Raw genomic sequence first — 6,409 nt, forward strand, 5'->3', positions numbered from 1 at the left:
ATTAATGTCATTACTCTTTGTAGCGGGAAATTCATGATCATCAAGCTATTGACAAGCTAGGGATCAATTAACAAGAGTCGCCACCGCGCTTTTATTGTTTCCAACGGAAAGGGGAAAAAGTACGAACAAAACCCAAATTGTAAGAAGTTTTCAAATAAAAACTAATAAAAATCAGAGATCACAAGTAAGGGGGTTGGTTACATAGAGGGAAGGTGTTAGCACCCAAAGTGTCCTAGGTACTCCTAGGGAGCCCTTTTTGTGTGCATATGTGTTTTGTACAAAATGATATTTACAAACAAATAGAATGGGGGGATGAGAAAAGAATTCATTAATTATATTTTTTGTGTTAGACAAGACCTTCGGACTTGTGCCTACGTACCAACATAAAAATGAGGGATCAAAACCTCGTAGTTCGTGATATAAATTTCAAAATGGATGCATTGCTTTTAACAAAAATTTAGTTTGAAAGGCACAAAGGCCTTAAAATGATTTGGATGAGTTAGTTCTTTTTGGCTTTTTGAAAGTTTAAATCAAGTATAGTTAAGTTTATTTACAAGTTTGATTTAAGAAAATAAATTTGAAAATGCAATGGCATAAGGCCAAAGTTTCTATATTTTTACAAAAGTGGTCTAACTTTAGCACAAAAATAGTTCACACAAAGAAGATTTTGAAAATGGAGGGAGAGATTTTGAAATTAAAGAAATTGGGAGAAGATGAAGAGACTACCCTATGCAGAAATTTTAAAGTTTAGAGTTGAAAAGATCTAGCCAAATTGGTAGTAACCAATAGACAAGAATGTCAATAGAAACCCAGAATTCCCTTGGACTTTTAGAATTAAGCAACACACAAATGCACAATTATATTATCTTAAAGACCAAGGCATCAAATAAAGATGGCCTCATCCAAGCTTATCCATTCCATGATCTTCTTCAAGATAACCCATGTAACAGATGAATACCACAAGTCACAGGTTCAAAATAACAGCTTCACAATGATCATGTTGCGAATGAATCCTAGAGAGGTCTTCAAAGATGTATCAGATAAATTTTAAATTGCAAGCACTTGGTTCTTCAACAAGTTGGCATTGGCCAAGTCCTTTAGCTTAGGGAGGTTGCCTAGATTCTAAGTCCATTTGTCCAAGATCAAGCCAACAGTACACTCAAAAGTTTTTTTTTATGGTTTTTATGATTATTATGTACATTAATGGTCAAAGACCACACAAATAAAGAAAGTAACACAAACAAAATATATCACACAATATGGTCCAAATGGACAAAGTGAAAATTGCATTAATATAAACAATTAGAATGACATGTACAATGGCAAATGAAATAAAGTGCAAAAAGTAAATTGCATCAAAGTAAAAGCTTGAAATTAAAAGTAAATGGTTAGTAGGTTAGAGGTTAGTTTTGTTTTGCTTTTGCTTTTCAAGACATTCTTTGGAGAACACTCAACCCACTTATCACAAGCATGGATCCTTGAACCAAAACATCTTCCAAAGGAAGGAAAGAAGGACAAGTTTCCACACAATACCATGAAAGAGGGGAGACTTACAATCTCACTAACTAGAATACTTATGCCTTTTATGTCACAAATTTAGCGCTATATTAAGCAATCGTAATTGGACTTATGTAGAAGTCACAACTATTTGAGACCGGGTAATAAAATTTTGGTGTTAATGCATGTTAGAGACATAGTATAATGGATATTGCTCATGAAACATACCATACACAAAAAGAATATGCAAAAGGTGTGGCCTAATCTCATCCATACTCATGTCAATTTTTCAATCAACTAGCATTAGGACTTTGAGATGTCATAGGCCAAATGGAATGAATGAATTAAGAAGAGGAATAAGATGAATTGGGGAGGGGATGAATGAGATCACAAATTGGTCAAAGGAGGACTTTTATTAAATTAATATCATTCATTTATTTTGGGAGATGGAATGTACATTCCATTAATCCCCTAAATCCAATGATATTAACTTGACAAAGTCAAATCAACCTTGACCAAGATCCAACAACAAAAAGCAAACTCATACAAGTCAATACAAATGGTCAACATAATTTAATTGACATTTATTCAATTAAAAAATAATAAAATAATGCATTTAAATCAAATATGTTTTGTCCAATTCCTAAAATCTCATAAAAACACCAAAGAAATGGCCATGAGATTTATCATAGGTCAAACAAGCTCAAAGGACCTTGGAGAAAAAATTTCATAATTTTTGGACATTTAAAAATATTTATAAAAAATTAAAAACAAATGTAAAATCAATTAATTCATGAAAAATATTAATAATGATCCAAAAAATAATTTTAATTCAGAATATGAAATAGAAAAATATTTGAATTTTTTTGGTGAAAGTCTTATATTTTTTGGATCAATATTGAATTTAATATGAATTATTGAAGAAAATGCAATTAAAATAAAATTCAGAAAAATCTAAATTACGTGGACCATCAAATCTCCCTCATTAATTGAGGTGGCATATCTGATGGTCCCTAGCGCGCGTTCCACATATACTTGAGTCAACTGCGCTGCAAAGGTGGTATTTAAAACCAACGATCAAGATTAAAACATGAGGGACGAATCATGTGGTTCAAAGCCTTGTCAAGTCATCGCCGGAGCCAAAGCTCCGGTCATCTTCTCCGGTGGACCTCACCAGACTGGTCCACCATGAACCATCACCATAATGAAAAACAAGGACATGATCTTGAATAAAAAATGGCACTAAGTTCGAATCTGACCTCCAATCACTCCAATTCCAAGTATATTGGGAGATACATGGAATTGAAATTTGAGGTGCATGAACTGAGTTGCTTCGATTTGACCTCAAAGCAACTCAATCTTCTTGCCTACATTGGTAGGAATTCAGACAACAAAAGAATCAATATAATTTAGCAAGAATTTGAGAGAATCGAAGAGTTCAAAATTTCTGAAAAATACCTTCAATGTAGGTCTGGATTCTATGGATCTTGATCTTGCTTGTGCTTGGACTCACTCCACTAGCTTGCAGGAGAAGGATGGAAAGGTTAGAAAGCTATGGATTCCTTGAGAATTGAATTCCAAAATAGTGGAGATTCAAGCTCAAATTCAAGAGAATTTATCAGGCTTATCCTTTAAGAATTGAGGGTTTGAAATAGGGGATCAAAGCTGGCGCGACCGTATGTTCATTTTTGAGCAATTGAAGCTCTATTTATAGCTGAAATGGTTGATAATTGCACACTCTCTTTCACTTTCCAATTTTGGAAAATGGTGATGCAATGGTGCATGGGTGCGCATAGGCCCATGAAATGATTGCTAAAGGTCCAAAAATGAACATCAAATGCTCTGAAGTAAGCTTGGATTGCAAGGCAAATGCACATTGATGTTTGAAGTTTGATCCATGCCAACTGATATCACCCTGTTTAAGCCATGCGCAGCCTATGCATTTCTTGTCCAGAATGAATAAATTTGAGCTCTTCGGAAAGGTGAGACCAAGAGGAACAACTTTCATGTTTAACATTTTTCTATTTGGAGCTTGGAACTTGGAGAAATTTGAGGTGGATGTTTGGAAATTTTTGACATATCAAATGTTTTCTAAGTGTCAAGCCATATGTCTCAATATTCCACCTTGCTTAACTTTTCATATGAGCTTCAAAAAGGACTTAATCCACTAATCTTGAAAGATTACACAACCAAATGTCTAAGAGAGTAATCTCTTAGCCCTCTCAAGTATTCAGACTGCGCAGAGTCACTTGAGGAAATAGTTTAAGCAAGAGTAAATTGTAATGTAAAGTGCTTCTAATAAAAAGCGAATATTACAGAAAATGTAAGAGCTAAAGCTTTTCACATAAGAGCCGCAATTCGTGAAAAAGAGAGAGGATGAATGAGAATTCTGTGTGTCTCAGGTGTGTTGTCTTGTGAGGTATTCCATCCTTTATATAGCCATTGAGAGGACCGTTGGAGTGGTGACAAAATCTTGGTCATTGAAGAATAATTAATGTCATTACTCTTTGTAGCGGGAAATTCATGATCATCAAGCTATTGACAAGCTAGGGATCAATTAACAAGAGTCGCCACCGCGCTTTTATTGTTTCGAACGGAAAGGGGAAAAAGTACGAACAAAACCCAAATTGTAAGAAGTTTTCAAATAAAAACTAATAAAAATCAGAGATCACAAGTAAGGGGGTTGGTTACATAGAGGGAAGGTGTTAGCACCCAAAGTGTCCTAGGTACTCCTAGGGAGCCCTTTTTGTGTGCATATGTGTTTTGTACAAAATGATATTTACAAACAAATAGAATGGGGGGATGAGAAAAGAATTCATTAATTATATTTTTTGTGTTAGACAAGACCTTCGGACTTGTGCCTACGTACCAACATAAAAATGAGGGATCAAAACCTCGTAGTTCGTGATATAAATTTCAAAATGGATGCATTGCTTTTAACAAAAATTTAGTTTGAAAGGCACAAAGGCCTTAAAATGATTTGGATGAGTTAGTTCTTTTTGGCTTTTTGAAAGTTTAAATCAAGTATAGTTAAGTTTATTTACAAGTTTGATTTAAGAAAATAAATTTGAAAATGCAATGGCATAAGGCCAAAGTTTCTATATTTTTACAAAAGTGGTCTAACTTTAGCACAAAAATAGTTCACACAAAGAAGATTTTGAAAATGGAGGGAGAGATTTTGAAATTAAAGAAATTGGGAGAAGATGAAGAGACTACCCTATGCAGAAATTTTAAAGTTTAGAGTTGAAAAGATCTAGCCAAATTGGTAGTAACCAATAGACAAGAATGTCAATAGAAACCCAGAATTCCCTTGGACTTTTAGAATTAAGCAACACACAAATGCACAATTATATTATCTTAAAGACCAAGGCATCAAATAAAGATGGCCTCATCCAAGCTTATCCATTCCATGATCTTCTTCAAGATAACCCATGTAACAGATGAATACCACAAGTCACAGGTTCAAAATAACAGCTTCACAATGATCATGTTGCAGATGAATCCTAGAGAGGTCTTCAAAGATGTATCAGATAAATTTTAAATTGCAAGCACTTGGTTCTTCAACAACTTGGCATTGGCCAAGTCCTTTAGCTTAGGGAGGTTGCCTAGATTCTAAGTCCATTTGTCCAAGATCAAGCCAACAGTACACTCAAAAGTTTTTTTTTATGGTTTTTATGATTATTATGTACATTAATGGTCAAAGACCACACAAATAAAGAAAGTAACACAAACAAAATATATCACACAATATGGTCCAAATGGACAAAGTGAAAATTGCATTAATATAAACAATTAGAATGACATGTACAATGGCAAATGAAATAAAGTGCAAAAAGTAAATTGCATCAAAGTAAAAGCTTGAAATTAAAAGTAAATGGTTAGTAGGTTAGAGGTTAGTTTTGTTTTGCTTTTGCTTTTCAAGACATTCTTTGGAGAACACTCAACCCACTTATCACAAGCATGGATCCTTGAACCAAAACATCTTCCAAAGGAAGGAAAGAAGGACAAGTTTCCACACAATACCATGAAAGAGGGGAGACTTACAATCTCACTAACTAGAATACTTATGCCTTTTATGTCACAAATTTAGCGCTATATTAAGCAATCGTAATTGGACTTATGTAGAAGTCACAACTATTTGAGACCGGGTAATAGAATTTTGGTGTTAATGCATGTTAGAGACATAGTATAATGGATAATGCTCATGAAACATACCATACACAAAAAGAATATGCGAAAGGTGTGGCCTAATCTCATCCATACTCATGTCAATTTTTCAATCAACTAGCATTAGGACTTTGAGATGTCATAGGCCAAATGGAATGAATGAATTAAGAAGAGGAATAAGATGAATTGGGGAGGGGATGAATGAGATCACAAATTGGTCAAAGGAGGACTTTTATTAAATTAATATCATTCATTTATTTTGGGAGATGGAATGTACATTCCATTAATCCCCTAAATCCAATGATATTAACTTGACAAAGTCAAATCAACCTTGACCAAGATCCAACAACAAAAAGCAAACTCATACAAGTCAATATAAATGGTCAACATAATTTAATTGACATTTATTCAATTAAAAAATAATAAAATAATGCATTTAAATCAAATATGTTTTGTCCAATTCCTAAAATCTCATAAAAACACCAAAGAAATGGCCATGAGATTTATCATAGGTCAAACAAGCTCAAAGGACCTTGGAGAAAAAATTTCATAATTTTTGGACATTTAAAAATATTTATAAAAAATTAAAAACAAATGTAAAATCAATTAATTCATGAAAAATATTAATAATGATCCAAAAAATAATTTTAATTCAGAATATGAAAGAGAAAAATATTTGAATTTTTTTGGTGAAAGTCTTATATTTTTTGGATCAATATTGAATTTAATATGAATTATTGAAGAA

This window comes from Lathyrus oleraceus, chromosome 3, assembly GCF_024323335.1.
Source record: "Lathyrus oleraceus cultivar Zhongwan6 chromosome 3, CAAS_Psat_ZW6_1.0, whole genome shotgun sequence".
NCBI lineage: Eukaryota > Viridiplantae > Streptophyta > Magnoliopsida > Fabales > Fabaceae > Lathyrus > Lathyrus oleraceus.